At 38.4% G+C, this 18,351-nt stretch overlaps 1 long non-coding RNA gene across 1 annotated transcript; it reads left to right on the top strand.

The window, feature by feature from the left end:
* The first annotated feature begins 13,865 nt into the window (after positions 1 to 13,865).
* Positions 13,866 to 15,780, top strand: LOC311286667. Its single transcript, XR_014626611.1, has 3 exons — positions 13,866 to 14,001; positions 14,269 to 14,392; positions 14,726 to 15,780. It is a non-coding gene; the product is annotated as an uncharacterized lncRNA (long non-coding RNA).
* Positions 15,781 to 18,351: the final 2,571 nt, after the last annotated feature.

Here is an 18,351-nt window from a genome sequence, read left to right as displayed (position 1 = left end):
TCTGAACTTTTGAGAAAGTCCCTCCCCCTAAACCATGTGACACTGACTAGCAAGTAGCAAAAGACTATTGGGGTGCTTCTCATTTCTTATTTGTGCATCCTCGTTTCCTTTCCTCACGTCTCAGCTTCACCACCTGTAGGATGCGAGGAAAGGCTGCGAGGAAAGAAAATGAGGACGGAGGAATCGAATGTAACTTTTTTTTATGCATTGGAATACTTGATCACTCGAGCGTCACTTCATCGCGTCATCAGCAGCGCTCAAAGGATCTGCCCTTATGTTGTTGAAGTTTGTTTATTTAAGACATTCATAATAAATAATAATAAAGCAAAATACCCTGTTGAAATATGTGAGATGTGTGGTTTATATAAACTGCAAAGGTAAAGTATAAATTAAAATGATTGTGACCGATGTGAAGGGGGAGGAGAATTTATACGTGCGTCACGTTTAGTCGATAAAACTCTTCCGCATAGGATACACCTGTGCATCCTCGCTCATGACTCCTCACTCCTCACTCCTCGATCCTCGACTCCTCGCAGTGCAGTTAGAGAATTGAGATGTCCTTCAAGATGGCTGAGCTCGATCGGTTTCCGGGTCATAGGATGGAGGACGGAGGAGCGAGGAGACGAGGAGGGATATTGAGAAGCACCCCTTGACATTTCTAAAAGGAGCGTTTGACATGTTCAACACAAACTTCCTGTTTCAGAGAGAAATATGTGAGAACAGGACAGAAGAAAGTGCAGATCAGCCGCTCATGAGGCCTTAAATAAAACATCAGAGTGTTTCTAATGTGAATGTAAGAGAGACTCACCGTGAATCATGAGCAGAAAGAAGATCAGAGGAAGAGGAGGAGCCATTCTGACCCACATCAGCATAACATATATCTATAATACAGCATTCAATTCAATTCACATTTATTTGTGTAGCGCTTTTCACAATACACATCATTTCAAAGCAGCTTTACAGAAAATACACGAGTCCACATTACAATTTAGAGTGATCTGTTATCAGAGGAAACTGTCCAAGTTATGCATTTCAGAAATGTACAAAATCACAGTTAGCTAAAAATGTATTAATTTAAACAATGTAATAATTTAAGGCAAAAACAATGAGCTCATTGAAGTAAGGGACCGTTCGGTATTTATGGAATGGACCACCGGAGGAAAATAGGGGAGGTTCATGTCTTTTTATTCTTTGTTGAGGGGAGGGTCACCCAACTTTTGTATTCATGAAAACAGCAAAATTTCAAAGTGGCTTGTTTTGTGTATTTTTTTCCATCACTAGCAGATGGGTCTGACCCTACATAAGTTCAGTTTGGCGCTGTTTGACAGTGCGCGCTTCGGGGCGTACACGCTAAGAAAAAGTGCATCATGTCAGAACAGAACGCCAATGAAATGTTTACCCGGCTGTAAGAATTGAGAAATTAGGAAATGCCGGACAGTCTGTTTGAAGAGCGACCAGACCCTGAGAGGACAAAGGACCTCTCTGGAAATTACCATTTGAACTCACCATGTGAGAGGCAAAGTCTCACCTCAGAACACCCCATATGGAAAAGGTTTGCTAAAAACTCCTGTGATTCTTATATGTTCCAACAGAATATTGTAAGGGACATATATGCTGCAAAAACCACATATAAATTGTATCATATTAGTGTATTTTTAATCATATTATGTCATATATGTCCTACATACAACTGAAGCCATATAGATTTTCATGATGTAAAAACATATTAAATTAGCATTTTTTTCCTATGATTGTCCAGCATGGACGCGTATAAAACACAGTGCAGTTTACCATAAGGCTGTACTTCACTCTTATCTTGTCCTAAGTCGAGCCCTATGCCTGTAGTCAATCATGGTTATACTGTACACACACAAGCACACATTTATTAGAGTGTGTTCTACAAGATACAGTTGCATATTTCACATATCACTAGTTTTCATTTTAAATCCTGCATCACCTGTTTTCATTTTCATTTGTGACAATTTCTCTAAACTTTATCACAGTACTACTATGGTAAACAACAGTTCTATTCTTAACCTACAAACATAAAACTTTCCTAAATGTCGAAGTGATTCTTATTGGTAAAATAAAAAATAAATTCAAAAAAATCATCAAAAAAATAATTCAGTGGCTTTATTTCAATAATTAACTTTATACACTTAATAAAATCTCTGAATATCATTTACTTGATAGTTTGAGTTGAACATACCGAAATAATTGACTAAAACTCCAACAATTAATTTAGTCTGAAATTTACAGTTATATTTAAGTTTGAAGTTTTTCACTAAAATAATTTAGTATTTGACTAACCAATTATTTATTTAAAATACACTGAGCTCATATATTTGTGAAATTTCCATCACCATATTTGAGAATGGATAATTAAACTGATCTGTCTCAAGAACCACAAATATTACTTAAATAAAATCAATATTATTAATATTTAACACGTATAAGAAATTGATTAAGTTTACTCAATCAAAACAACCAGAAAGTTTTTGGTCCAATTGACTTCATATAGTAGGAAAGAAATGTATACTATGGAAGTCAATGAGACCAGAAACTGTCTGGTTACTGACATTCTTCTAAATATCTTCCTTTCTGTTCAGCAGAAGAAAGAAATTCATAAAGGATTGTAACAACATGAGGGTGAGTATATGATGACAACATTTTCATTTTAAAGTGGAGTATCCCTTTAAAAATTTGCCAACTGCATATAAGTGAATCAGATGTTGGTCATCAAAACATGAAATCTGTATGAAACACAAACAAATGACACAAAATGTGTATAAATTCTATATGACTTTAATTTGACTAGCATATGATTCAATATAAGAACTTTAAATGATTTATATATAAATTTTATGAGTTTTATATATTTCTACTAATACCATACACATTTGCATACTTTTGTCATGTAAAACTCATACAAGTCTTTTAACAGTATTCATATACAACGCAAAAATCCCCTACAAGTTGTATGTGTGCTATTTAGTATGAAAGTGGCCATAATCGGTCTGATTTTGTATAAGACATGTATTGGCCTTATATGAAACACAGAAGGTAATTCTGGCCGATTTAAGTAAGGAAGATATATGGTTGCTGTATATGAACCATGCAGGTTTTTTTTCATATGGGAATTAATGTTCATGATGATGTGAAAACATCTCTTAAAGCACGAGCAAATAATGAACTTTTGTGATTGTGAATAAGTGCAGTGTCCTGTGAGTGTAACTCTACCGCTGCATTACCATACCGGTTACGGTACAGTATTGGGACTGAGGCGCCAGAACTGCAGCTGATAGAATGTGTGCTGTAGCACGATACTACCATATTTTAGTTTCCATACTTATTATGTTTCCACAACGATGTTAGTGAGTAAATCTCCTAAAATGGCCACCATAACAGTGGAGTGTGATGTGTAAGATGAGAAAGCAGAAGTTAACGCCTGTTTCACACATACTCCGTGTGGAGTGCGTATGCGGTGGAGGAGCAGCACGCTATAGTGCTTTCACATATGCTGCGTTTGCAGTGTGTAACTGATCCGCAGCTGTACCACAAACACATACTCATCATTTTACTTTTAAATCCAGAAGTTATCAGCAACTTTTATTAAAAAAAACGTTGTCAGCATTGCGATTCTCTCAATACACATACACTCTTTAATAGATGTATTCACGTTTAAACACAATTTAAACAACATATTATTCAATGCATTACTTCTATATAGATTTATATATTAAGTTGCTCAAGCAAGTGCAAGTGGTAAAATATTTAACCATGTACTTATATTAAAATTTTTAAACGCAAACATTTTAAATTAAAACTTAAAATTGACAAAAACAGCGACTATCATGCCTTTTCTTTTGCATTTAAATTTTAATACAATAAATATTGTATCTCACAAAGAACTTGTTTTTCCACCTCCACGAATGAGACGAGTGTTGTTCATTACTGTATGTCGCCTTGTTGAGGAAAATTGTAGTTTCCCTTGCTTTACCCCTCTCTTAAAGTAAATGGATGACTGTGAAAAATTGTAATATTTAATTAAATGCATTTATGGTGAGATTATTATATTTTCATGTCAATTTGTGTTCATTTTGACCACTGTCACTTTAATTCAGCGCGTGCAGCACAGCAGAAATAGACTCGGTGCGGTAACGATCGCTTCACTGCTGTATACACACCGCACCTGGAATGCATTGACAGACTGCAATCGTGTTCAGTGTGAAAGCTCTGACCTGTTAACATGGGAACAGGAAAAAAGACGCACCGCATACGCACTGCAAACGGAGTATGTGTGAAACGGGTGTAAGTCGTTTGTCATGGTTGTAAAAAAACAATGGCTATCTGAACATCTTTGCCAAGCGCAAACCAGTACAGAAGTAATCAATAAATGATCGGGGAGGGTCATGCCTTTTTTCACATTCATTTTGGAGGGTCATAGAAAAATGTATTGCTGGCGAAGGGAGGGCCAAGTCTATTTTGACTATAGATCTCAAAACTCCTCCGGTAGCCCCTTAAATAAAAAACGAACAGTCCCTCATGAATACTTGCCTAATATATTCATCATTTAAACCAGTGGTTCCCAATTCCAGTCCTCGTGACCCACTGCTCTGCATATTTTGTATGTCTCCCTTATTTAACACACCTGAACCAGATCATCAGCTCATTAGGTGAGACTCCATGAACTGAACTGAGTGTGTCAGATAAGAGAGACCTACAAAATGTGCAGAGCAGTGGGTCACGAGGACTGGAATTGGAAACCACTGATTTAAACAATTATATGTAAATCACCCTATTCTTAACATTTCTCATGTAAAGACACGTATGCTATATGAGCAATAATCATCAGTTTCATTTAAGCAAGAGTGTGTTTGTCTTACCGTGTTGAAGCTTATCAGATCAACAGCAACCAAATGACAGACTGTTTTAACACAAGCACTTTAGCTTTACAGTGAAAGACTTTGTGTGGTTAACACTGTTTATTAACACCCAGCGACGGAAACATCACAGTCCCTCCCTCATTTACTGACATTACTGTAACAACATTACTGAACTAAACCTACTTAAACAGAAATGATGATCTTTTTCTGTAAGTTGAAGATGAATAATTGTGAAGATGAATGAAGATGAATGATAGTGATTTACAGGTGAGGCTCATCAAGGTTGATGTCAGTCGCAGGAGATGGTGACCTCTGGTGGCAGTTTGAGGGATTGAACGAGCACATATGAGACGAGATGTGTCTGACTGCAGAACTATATACGTGACTGTGTAGTCTCCCACTGAAAAGGGGAACATAGAAATATTACATGAACCAATGAAAATACCAATCATAACAATAATATTCTCTTCTCAATACCTGCTACAACTGCAGCTTCAGGCCAGCAGCTTCAGACCGGACGTTAGGAGCTGACGATCACCTAAAGCCTGCTTTATACCAGAGATGGTCTCATTACTGGGAGATACCAGGATCTGTGGCTCTACCATTGAAAAAAGTGTAACAGCTGACTTGTATCACTTGTGCCTTGATAACCAATCACAGCCTTGACGTCATTGAGGCTGTGTCTGAAATCGCCCCCTATACCCTTAAATAGGACATTATTTGAGGGAACAGCCATTTGTAGTGGTGTCTGAAACCATAGTGGACGTTATCGAGTAACTCGATTCGAGTTCACTCATTCAATCCCACAATGCACCGCAATAACAAGTGCACGACAGATAAAAGCTGTGTCCCAAAGTTGAAGGTTGCATCCTTCGAAGGACGCAGACTTCAAGGATGCAGCCTATGCGTCCTCTGAAGGACGCACCATGTAGCCTTCCTAGGATTTCCTAATTGTGCAACCAGGTGTTCCCGATCACCGCTCCTGGCGCCAAGCAACGGTGCGAGAGGACAGCTGCTATCCTGATCATTCATTTTGATAACTGAGTAAACAGCTATGGAGCCAGAATTGGCTATTGTCATTTTTATGTTTAATATTTTACTGGAGGTCATGGTGTGCCCCGGCGCTGCCGGATCATGTATTTTCGGTAAAACCCAATTTAATATAAAAAGTCCAGTATTTCTCGCGCTCGTCATCTGCAGCTGTCACGGTTGCCAGGCGACAAGAACAATCCTTCGTAGGCTAGACCGGTCCGAGCGCGTCAGATGCGCCCTTTGATATGGGACGCTGCTGTAGTTAGCAACAATTTGTTAATATTGTGACAATAAGCCTACATTTTGTTACTTTAATTTTCGGAACTGCATATTTCGTTAAGTATTCACTTACAAATGTGAAGTAACCTGAAGTACTTTTTTCCCTCACATCATAATATGATTACATTACACTACACAAAAGTATATAATGTAACAACCAGATATTACTGTATATTGAAAATATACAGAAGTAAAATGCAACATAGCCTACGCAGTAATGCAGTAGTAGCCTAATATAAATGCAGTAGTTATTAAAAGTACTTTTTTCAGAAAGCCGTCGATTGAATCAGCCCTGCAAACCTGTTGGTAGACAACTTAGTGGATAGTGGAAATATGCACTTTAACACTCTGGAGAGCATCCCAGATGATGTCCCACCAGCAGGAGGCCTTACCAGGGGCAGCCCATCCCGGTACAGCAGCTCAGCTCAATAGAGTCTACATCATTTTTTTCTTATTTTATGTATTGTAAAATTAAATGTTTATGTTGATTTTGATATGTTTAACGTATTTTGTAAATAGTTGGAAAAAGTACTTTAATGTAGCCTAAAGAACAAATGATTTTCATTTACCAATTTTATTTGAAAAAATAAAAAGGTATAGAATTTGTTTCATGCAGAAAGTATTACTGTCATTACAAAAATAAACAATGTCCAGAACAATTCATTCTCTTTTATTTACACAATTAAAGTTGCATAAAAATAAATGTACATAATTTTTCTTTTAAAAAATAAAAGTGAAAAAAGTTAAACAAGAATATGTAGAAAATATATATATTTTTCAATCATTCTCTCAAGAAGAGAAAACAGCCTGTCCATCCTCTCCCTTCTTTCCTGTGCACTCCTCGCCTCTGCCTCCCTCTCTAGTTGCATTTCTTCTCTGATCAAGTCCAAAAACTCGTCCTGTCTCGCCGCCTTCGTGCTGGTGCTGCTGCCCCTGGCTCCTCCTCACCGTGGGCACCAACTACTGAACTCGGCCCTGGTGTGTCCTCAGGGATTGAGGCAATGAGGACAGGGGGGTTGGTGCAATGCCTCTGTCCCAACACCTCATCCATGAGGACAAACCAGGGCCAAGTTGCAGCAGTGGGTTTCCCACTCACACCCTCTCCTGTCCCAGGACACTTGCAATCCTAAAGGCAGAGCAAATGAACCATGGCTTGTTAATAACAACAACAGGACAATACATTTCAGCAAAGATGTGTGTATTACTTTTCTTTATATATATATTTCTTTATTTCTATATAGACCCATTTTTTCCTGAATTGTTCTAAAAAAGCAGAAAAGGGTACTTAACACAGAGGGGCAATCTTAAGTGCATTGTTAACACTGCAAAATGAGACACATCAAGACATGCATACAAAATACTTAAGAAATCATATTTCTGTATACTAAAATTTGGTTAAAACCACATACCTTGCATGACAGCACTACAAAAACACAAAGTGAAACCCCATTGCCTTATCTACTGCTTTTCTTATTGTTTTGGGCTTTATTGGGTGAGTGATATTTCTTATAATACACAAGTGCAAATATTACAAATAGGTCGTTAAACTAATAACGTTATTACCACAAGTTTTGCCTAAAACTACCTGATAAATGAAGCCACGCAATGGTGACGAAGGAGTTAAGAAGAAGTTTATAAGAAAATTTAACTCTGGTTTCGCTAGCTATTTGAGTAAATGAAAACATAATACTTACATTTAAATGTGAATTTGCTGTCCACCACCGAACTCTAGTCTCGGCCGCCTTTAAAAATAAATAAATAAATGCTGTCTTCAACGGCGCGCAATGACTTATGGGGTAGAATAGGCCGCTAAGTGTCCATTTATGTATCCTTCTTTTCACGGGGAAACGAAGGGTGCATTTGGCGTCGCTTTTGAATCAGGGAAGCCTTCGTCGCGGCGCGATGACGCAACCGGCCTTCGAATACGGCCTTCGAAGGATGGAGAATTGAATTGGGACAGCCTTCATCGAGCCGCGGTGACGCAATCGGCCTTCAAATGCGACCTTCCAAGGATGCAGCCTTTGAATTGGGACGTCCTTCGTCGCGCCGCGGTGACGCAATCGGCCTTCAAATACGGCCATCCGGCCTTCAAATACGGCCTTCGAAGGACGCAGCCTTCACTTTGGGACACAGCTATACACTCAACGGCTAGAGAATACCCACAATGCACTGTGAGAGTCGTTTGCCAAATGAATGGGCTTTATGCACAGCTGCACTACTTCCTGAACTTCAGGCAGGTCCTTTGTTTCCTGTCTGCCATTATTGGACAAACTGATTAATTCAGGTGGTCAGGCACACCTGGATTAATCAGTTTGTCCAATAATGGCAGACAGGAAACAAAGGACCTGCCTGAAGTTCAGGAAGTAGTGCAGCTGTGCATAAAGCCCATTCCTGCATCTGAACAGAAGATGGCGCCGCAACTGAATCATCCATCCATCCATTTTCCAAACCGCTGGTCCAATGTCGCTACAGCATAATATAAAACAGGTATAAATTCCTTTTTTATTGATTATTAAATTAATAAATTAAGGTTTATACATGCTAGTTTCCATGACAGAGTTCAAGGTGAATCTTTTCATTACTACTGGAGCAAACACGTTTAGCACAGCGTTAGCTAGCGTTATGCTTTTTTCGGCTAAGGTTGCAGGCTTGCCAAAACCACTAACCCTAACTTCACAATAACTATAAGCTCCAGCATAACGAATACCCAACCCCACCACTAAACCTGACCTTAATGCTGCTGTAATCTCCACGCTAACGGCCGGTCTGAGACTGCTGGTCTGGCGCTGCTGTGGCGTGTGGCTCTGCGCTGGGCTAGTATTGTATGAGCGCATCACTAATAAAACTGATCACTTAAAGGGAAAGTTACAGGAACACCAAAGACAGAATAACAGAAGCTGATAATATTGACCATAACATGATAGAGTGTCCATTGTGAAGTGGCACAATTATGATTTTGTTCAGTATATTAGGGTAAAATGATCAATTATTATTTAAAAGGAGAAAAATGCACTTTATCCACCAATGAACATCACTTTAGGTGTTTTACTCCTCTGACTTTATTTACACAGTGACAATTCACCAGCTTTTAACCTTTATTTAATTCCACTGTTACATCATTCGTTTTAAAGGTGCTCTAAGCGATGTCGGGAGACGTAACTTGTTGTTGACGTTCGTTTGTTTGTTGTGTCAAACAAAACAGAGGCTAGCTAGACCCTCCCTCCTCCTCATCCCGTCTCCTCCCTCCTCCCCTCCCTTCCGGCATAAAGGAAAGTCAAAGTAGTCACTACAAACAAAGTTGAGTTTTACTGATACTTCATTCAGTGTGTAATGTTGCCAAGTTAGATAAATGCTTTTATATATTGCAGAACAGAATGCAGAAAAAGAGAAACATTATCTTAAAATCGTTTCGCCCCCTGAGGTTATAACTATAGCTCCCATACAAGGACGCAATAATAGCAAGATAACGTTAGCTTCGCGTTTCCCAGTGAACATAAACAACGGCGCATAAACAAATTTGAGCATAAACAAATTTAGTCAAAGTTGTCAATAGCCTATAAATGAACATTCAAATTGATAACAAACAGTGGGTGAAAACAATCATTCACACAAATTGTGGCCCAACTGTGAATTTGCTTGATCATTTACAATAGAGATTGATCGCTAGCTGCTAGAAACATATATGTTGTATTCACCAAAGTTAACGCTGACTGCATAGTTCTAGCTAATTACATCCTTGTGTTGGTTTGTCGAACATGAATGTCAATTTAGAAAAACAAATGGATTTACCTGTTCTGCAAAAACAGAGCAACTGAATGTGGATTGGAAGCCCTTCTGCCGGCGGAGTTCTCGCCACCTTTCGAAGGCTTTTCCGATGTAAATTCAGTATTTCGCGCGTTCCTTATCCTTGTCCCTCTTCTTTGCAATTTGTTCATCGGAACGTCGTCTCTTTGGTCGTGTGTCGGCCATAATTCAAACTTCCCTCTTCATGCTTCTCTCTCCTCCACACCCCCTTCATGTGCACTAACCCCCCCAAACCCCCCCCTCAAATACTTCTTGCCAGTGATTGGCTGGAACACTGTTTGTTGTGTCTCGTGGTGCGGGTGAGCCCAGTTTGTTTTTGTTGCCGTTTGTGGAGCCTGTGGTGTCTACAGAGACCGCATGTGTTCAGGGGATAGCCAGCTAGCGGATAGTGAGGAAAATGCTCTTTGCTTTATGTGACAAAAAATGTTTTGGCCTAAAAAACGCATGACATCACTTAGAGCACCTTTAACTATACAGAAATAAATCTATTATAGTGACTCATCACTGATGATCCCTGTCAATCATCAGTGGCTCCGCCCACATAGCTCAGGATTGGTTCATTTGTGCTCCGCCTCTCACTGCAGAATCTTCCTGTTGATCTGAACAAACAATAAGATGAAGAAAGACTGACTGAAGTTCATCAACAACATTATAAAACCTTTCACAAGATACATAAAATATTCATTCATATATCATTTCACCTCCCTGAAATTACTTTTTGCAGGTTGGGATGTGGACCTGTTAGTATTTTTTACTAATAATAATAATAATATTTATATTATAAATTAATATTTTTTTTAATGTTTTTTTTTTTTTTCAAAGTGCTGTGACGTCATGTTATTTAATCCAAAACATAAACAATAAATAGAATAAAATGTGTTTCTTTGAGCGCCTTGCGATTGCTTAGCGTCTCATTGGTTCTGAACATAATTGTTATCTGACCGGGACCCAGCAAACTTCCATCATGGCCCATTTAATCGCGGACTATTCCAGCAAAAGAAAGGGCGATGACCCCAAAAATAGCGGAAAAAGGAAAAGCAAGTCAAACTTCAATCGTAAATACGATGCATCCTATATTAAGTATGGATTTACAGCAATAGGCGATTCCGTGGTGCCAAATCCATTGTGTGTTGTTTGTGGAGAAATGAAGCAATGAAGCCGTCAAAACTTCAGTTTACAGTTTAGTTTGTCGGGAACTTTTGGGTGAAAAAGCAGCTAGCAAGCTGGGACATGTTCCACTATCTGACAATACTGTTGCCAGGAGAATTGATGATATGGCTGAAGATAATGAGGAGCAGCTGTTGGGCAGATTAAAAGCATCGCCGTGGTACGCAATTCAAGTGGACGAATCGACTGACGTGGAAAATAAGGCGATCATGTTAGTTTATGTGCATCAAGATGAGGTGCAGGAAGAGTTGCTCTGTTGTCTTTCACTTCCAAGCACAACCTCTGGCTCCAAAACATTCCAAGTATTGAACGTTACAGGCAGACTGGAATGGACGTTTTGTGTGTGTGTCTGCACTGACGGGCTGCCGCGATGACCAGCCGGTTGTCAGGGTTCACTGCCAGGGTGAAAGAAGTTGTGCCAGAATGTGAGGCAACTCACTGCATGATTCACCCAGAGATGCTGGCAAGCAAGAAGATGTCTCCAGAGCTCCACGCGGTCCTTAATGATGCTATACGTGTCATTAACCACATCAAAGCTCATGTGAGGACATGGATGCTGATCACAAGCGCCTGCTTCTACATACAGAAGTTAGGTGGCTGTCCAAAGGGAAGGCCCTAACACGAGTGTTTGAGCTAAGAGGAATTACAGAAATTCCTCTCCGACAAGCAGTCACCCTTAGTGCACTTCAGTGACCAGAGCTGGCTCGCAAAACTGGCCTACTTAAGTGACATTTTCATGGCCTTGAACGACTTGAACCTGACAATGCAGTGGAGGATGGCTGACACATTCAGGCTGGCGGAAAAAATCGCGGGATTTAAAGCCAAGCTGGAAACCTGGGCACGGCGCATCAACCGGGGTGTTTTTGATATGTTCAGCAACTTTTCCAGTTTCTCCGAGGATGCTGAAGGACTTGACAAGTTGATACATAGCGACCTGACATCACTGTCTGATGAGTTTGAACGTTATGTCCCATCTGAAAAAGACCCGAGGAATGGCAAAGTATGGATGCGCAATCCATTCCAAGGTAAATATATGCACATTACATATTCATAGATAATGCCCCTCCCCAAAATATATAATATATAATTATAGAAAATAAATAATATATTTTTTTCTTTATAAAATATATAATTTTCAATTTGCCAAAATTGTCAATTCAGTAAATGCAGTATTTTCAAACATCAATACTTATATTTAATTTTGTCATGCACCAAAACACCAAAGCAAATTCCTTGTACGTGAAAACTTTCATGGCAATAGAAGTCAGTTCTGATTCTGAAGATGATGACGTCAGAACCAGCTCTCATCAAGACAAGAAGACCAGCTGCTGGAGCTCAGACATGACGGAGGCCTGAAAACTGTCTTTAATTCAACACCACTGACATCCTTCTGGATCAAAGCATCAAGAGAATACATTGAGATCAGCACCCTTGCACTGAAGACCCTGTCTCCCGTTCCTGACTTCATATCTGTGCGAGGCAGGTTTCTCTGCCATGACTGCCACTAAGACCAGACTTAGAAACAGACTGGATGTGAGGAATACCCTGCGTGTCTCATTGTCAACCATCAAGCCCCAGTATGATGTTCTTGTGGCTGCCAAGCAATCCCAGGGGTCTCACTGATATGGATATCAGACTGTAAGCTGGTTTTCATTCATATTTGTGAAACAGTCCTTTTTATATTTTGTTTTATCATATCCTGGAATTTGTGTCTTTTACAAGCTTCTACTGGAGTCTTTCCTGTAAACATCACTGATCTGAGAGAAGTACAAAAAGAGAAGAGAAACTAAAGCGATACACACTCGTACGCCTGTAAGGTAACAAACAGAGGAAGTTGTGATTCGTGTCCAAACACACCAAGCAAAAATCAACTTTCCAAAAGGCATAAACATGTGGTGGCCTCCTCTGCCAAAGAAAGTGAACTCTCTTTAAGTGAATATCATCCGAATTCTCTCTGAGAAGATTAACGAGAGATCCGACCAGATTGAAAGGATGGTGAAGGAGAATTCTTCCAACATTGAAGCTTTGGGCAAATCTCTTGGTCAGTTCATGATGATGTAATGAAGCTGCAGAAAGAAAACTAAATCCTACAAAATGCAAATGCTTTCCTATTCCTAGGTCCCCAACCCGGCATCGATCCCGGCATTAAACCCGGGTCGTGTTTGCGTTCACACAGAAGGCGTTACGGCAATTTGCCGGCAATTTCCCGGGTTCAATGCGCTGTGTGAAAGGGGCTATAGTGTCCTCGTTGTAACTGGTTTATTGGCTTTTATTTTGTCGGTGATGCGGTTTATTTCGTGCCGAGCGCACCCGTTAACCAGTATAAAGTGCAGTAACGTTACTCGTGTTTTTGGAGCAGTTTAATGGCTTCAAACAAAAGCTACCATGAATCGTCAAGAAAAGGAAAGGCCATTTAAGACTTGCTTGATTTAAAAGGCATGAAGATACAACGTGAAGAGACTGTGTGTGAAGATGCAGTAACGTTACAGCTGGATCAAGGATAACACCACATTTTCTGCCAAATTAGGTAGCCTACGTTAATGTTATGTTTAGGTTAGACTTTTTATTGTCTTGTCTTTGTTTTAGACAACACACAGACATTATACACACACTACACATATTATTTGACTTTAAACCCCAAATAATGACCTTGAAAGATTAATTTACATTTAACATGTGTTATACTTCTGCCTGTAACGTTAACGTTAGTCATTCTTTACCAGCTCCCTCCTCATTAGTTTGTTTCATAGTGTTTCTGTTGTTTTCTTATCTATTGACAGGATTTTGCTGATGTACTGTGCATCCCAAGCACCACCCTGCATGCTCCTTATGGGTTTGTATTTTGTTTTATTAGTATATATATATTTTTTTTTTATCATTATGAGTATTCAATATTGGCAAAACACATTTAAATTTAAAGTCTGAGGAAAACATTTTATAGAAAAAGTTGGTTGCTGAACATCACCCCCTTCAAAGATTTTATGCTTATATGGTCAGCAGAAAAACATTGTGTAGGGAAGATTTAAACAACTATTTTTGGAGCGGTTTTCTGAAGTGATCGTGTAATGTTTTTCATTTTGTAATATGTTATTTGTTTAAGGTGATGGGCATTCAGGATTGCAGTCATTCAAGAAGTTATTATTGACCACATCTCCTACCCCATTGAGGCAGTGAGCTACAAAATACCAGAAGAAAATGGCACTTATCCTGGAGTTCATATAAAGGTAAGCAACACATTTTGAATGAAAACTTTTTACAGAGCATGTTGTTGTGTTACTGTTTATATAATTGAAAATAATAAAACATATTATAAGGTATAGTTGAGCAGACAAGCTAACATGAGATGCAATTGGAGTCCACTGGAAACAGAAGTCTTAGCATTTTATACAGTGTTTGAATGTGAAACAATTAGGGATGGCAGTTGATAATTTAACGAACGTAAATTTTCAACCTCAACCTGGTCTGCATGATACTTTGTAGTTCAATTTCCTTTATTTAATTTCTTGTGTAGCTAAAAACATATATTTTTTTTCTTCATGTCCAACTTTCATGTGCAGAAATCCTGAACGAAGGTCGAAAAGGCTGAGATGAAGGAAACCAAACGTCTACACACTCCTCCAAGACTGCTGAAGTTCCTGTATGAACAACTGAAAACCCATGTAAAGTTTAAGCTTTTGTCAAATCTCTTAATGGACCTTTAACTGAACATACAGAAGAAGGAAAGTTTTTCACGCAAGTTGTTCACTCCAAAATGAAAATAATGTCATTAATTACTCGCCCACCTGATGTTCCAAACCTGCAAGACTTTAGTTCATCTTCAGAACAAAAATGAAGATCTTTTTAATGAAATCTGAGAGCTTTCTCTTCCTCTGTTGACAGCTTACGCAACTACCACTTTCAAGCTCCAGAAAGGTAGAAATTACTTCCTAAATTTGAGGTTAAACCACTGGAGTCACATGGATTACATTTATGTCTGTATACCTTTCTGAACCTTGAAATTGGTAGTTGCGTAAGATGTCAATGGAGGGACAGAAATCTCTCAGATTTCCTCAAAAAGATCTTCATTTTTGTTCTGAAGACGAATGGAAGTCTTGTGGGGTGTGGAACAACATGAGCGTGAATAATTAATGACAATTAAAATTTTTGGGTGAACTAACCCTTTAAGGAATATGGTGTTCTCTTACAGAAAAATGGCATCAACACTAACATTTCACTCTACTATTGACTGTCTAAAGCTATTTTTAATGATAAAAGCAGCAGACCTGTATTCGTATTCCATTTGTTTTTGTTAGTTTCTTTCTGTATTGTATTTGTATTGTATTGCATTTGAAAATGTTTTGAATCTTGACTTTCACAGTTTATGAAGTTTCAAAGAATTTTGTGAGCTATTTGGTGCAACACCAATATTGTGCAAGTACCTTCTCATGTTTTCTTTTTTTAATTCTGTCTCTTGTTTGTTTAATGTCTAAAAACTTATTCCACAATACAATCACTTTTTAATGGTGCTTTGTACATGGTTTCATTTGTCATATATGTATATATCTTTACCCATTGAATGTATTTAAGAATGTTTACATGAAAATTTGTACAAAAATAAACCATGTTCAATTTGTATATATGGTTCTTGAATTATTTGCCACCAAAATATATGCTATAAAATTTCTATAAATGTAGAAATTTCTGTATAAGGATTATCCGTTAATAGTACAGAAAATGTACTGTTAATATACAGAATTTTCCGTTTTAGAGGTGAAGGAACTGTCCGTAGGCCTGTCGCGATAGTCGATAAGTCAATTAATCGCACGATAAAAAAAAATGAGCTCGATAATTTTTCCGGCCGCGATAATTCCATTTGCATGCTTGTTTGTTTTCCTCGTCTCTCTCTCTCTACCAAAGAGACTGGATGACCACTCTCGGTTCTTTAGCGTATAGGAGGAGTGAACTCTCTTCTCAGTTGCATGGTCTTTGTGCGGCGCCGCGGCGCTTGTCAGTCACATGGTCTTTGTGTGCAAAGCGCCGGCGGGACTGCTTGCGGCGACTGCCGGGAGAGAGAGAAGACGCTAGTTGTGAGACGCTAGTTGCGACAGCGAGCCCGATCACATGAAAATGCGTATCTATACCACGAATGTTATTTCTCGTGCCATTTATACGCCAAAAATAGTTTTTGCGTGCATATGATACGCTCTTTATGGCGTGTAATACGCACGCACTCCTGAACCCCTGGCCTAATCCTAACCAAGTATTTTCAGTGCGTAGCATATACACGCAATAAAGCGCGTCTCCGTCTTCCCGACAGTACACAATCACTTGACAAAGTAACAGGAGGACAAAGTAACAGGAGTAACAGTGCAAAATTGTGCGATATGGCTTGTTGAGGCTTTTTTTTTTTTTTTTTTTTTTTTTTTACAAATGTCCTAACTGTCAGTTTTGCCTGTTATGGAATGTATCACTATTTATGCCTAATGTCTAAAGCCTAATGTTTAATATTTTTTGAAGTGCAATTTTGTTTACATCCATTTTATTTATTAACAGACATTTATTTTGTTAACAGACACTAAGAGTCCATTGCTTTTATTGTTTTTGGTTGTTTTGTTCATTTTTTTGGATATTTAAAATGTTTTCCGTTTTCAATGTTTAATATTCTTTAGAAATAAAACTTTATAGATCGTTGAAAAGGTGTACCTGCATTATTATGCCATTATAATTATATTAAATGAAAATGGTCTCAGAACGACAATATTATCGTTTATCGCGATCATTTCTTGGACAATTTATCGTCCAGCAAAATTTGTTATCGTGACAGGCCTAACTGTCCGTAATTTTACGGAAAATGTCCTGGTAATTTTCTGCCAGTACATTATCCGTTTTTTTACGGAATTATTTTTTACAGTGTAGGAAAAAAAGTCAAGGAAATGAATACGAAAATTCATGACCAGGAACGTTACAGCCGCAGATGGTGTCTGTGTTTATACGGACTGTCCGAGCTATCCAATGAAAACGTGAAAACGAGAGTTGTGGAAATATGCAAAGAAGTGTCCGCTGACACAGTGGACAGGCGTATGGTAGCGGATGCTCTGGATGTGGCACATCGTCTTGGCAGACCTAAAACCTCGGATGATGGCAGAAGAGTTCAACCAAGATTCATTTCTCGCACAGCCAGAGATTTAATCTGCAAAAAAAAAAAAAAAAAAAAAAACCGAGTATCTGACCACCAAGGGGCTGCAGTTTAAAGAGGACTATATGCTTTTGACATTAAAGCACGGAATCGTCTTTGGCCGGCTGTGGAGAGGGAGAGGAAGGAGGGCAAAAGCGCATACTTCAGCGGAGCGAGGGATTTCGTTGATGGTAAAGAGATTCATCCTGAGAGGGCAACGGAACTTCATAGACTTGTGGTCGTTTGGTAGGAGTCTGCAGTATCCTGAAAGTCAAGGTTAATCTTCTCTGTTAGAGACAAGAAGTTCTTCGGATGGTTAAATAACGAATGCACTTTAAGGTTTATTTAAATGTTTGCAACTGTTATAATTTATATAATAATAGATGGATATTACTTGTGATAGATAAGGATAACAAACAATGTATATTAGTTAATTGTTATGCCACCAATAACAACATTAACAACGAAATACTATTTTTGCAGATTGAATCTAGAATTCAGCATTTTATTTTCTTATATCCTTTAGCTAAAGTTATTTGGGGAGGAGATTTCAATACTGTGTTTGATGCAACCATTGATAGATGGCCTCCTAAAAGTAGGTCTGGCCCTTCGAGTGAACTAGTTCATGTATGTTTAAGATTGGGCCTTACTGATGTGTGGAGAGAATCCAGACAGGGAGGAATATACGTGGAGTAATAAGAATCTCTTCATTCTCGTATTGACTATTGGTTAGTGTCTAATGATTTAACTAATAATGTGGACTCTGTACTGATAGAACCTTGCATAATGACAGATCATAAAGGAATATTTATAAGAATAAATATGGTGCAAGATAAATCAGTCAAAAACACTAATAGTTACTGGAAATTAAACAATAAATTGCTTGAAAATGAATGCATAAAGGAAAAATCAAACTCATTATTGAAAAATATAGGACAATTGCAGCTATAGAAAAGACATAATTATGGAAAGTACTGGGAATTAATGAAGTTTGATATCAGAACGGCATTCTTTAATCAAGGAAAATTG

This window comes from Rutilus rutilus (genome assembly GCF_951802725.1).
Source record: "Rutilus rutilus genome assembly, chromosome: 2".
NCBI lineage: Eukaryota > Metazoa > Chordata > Actinopteri > Cypriniformes > Leuciscidae > Rutilus > Rutilus rutilus.
Note: the sequence above shows the minus strand (reverse complement) of the source record. Positions and strands in the feature narration are given on the sequence as shown.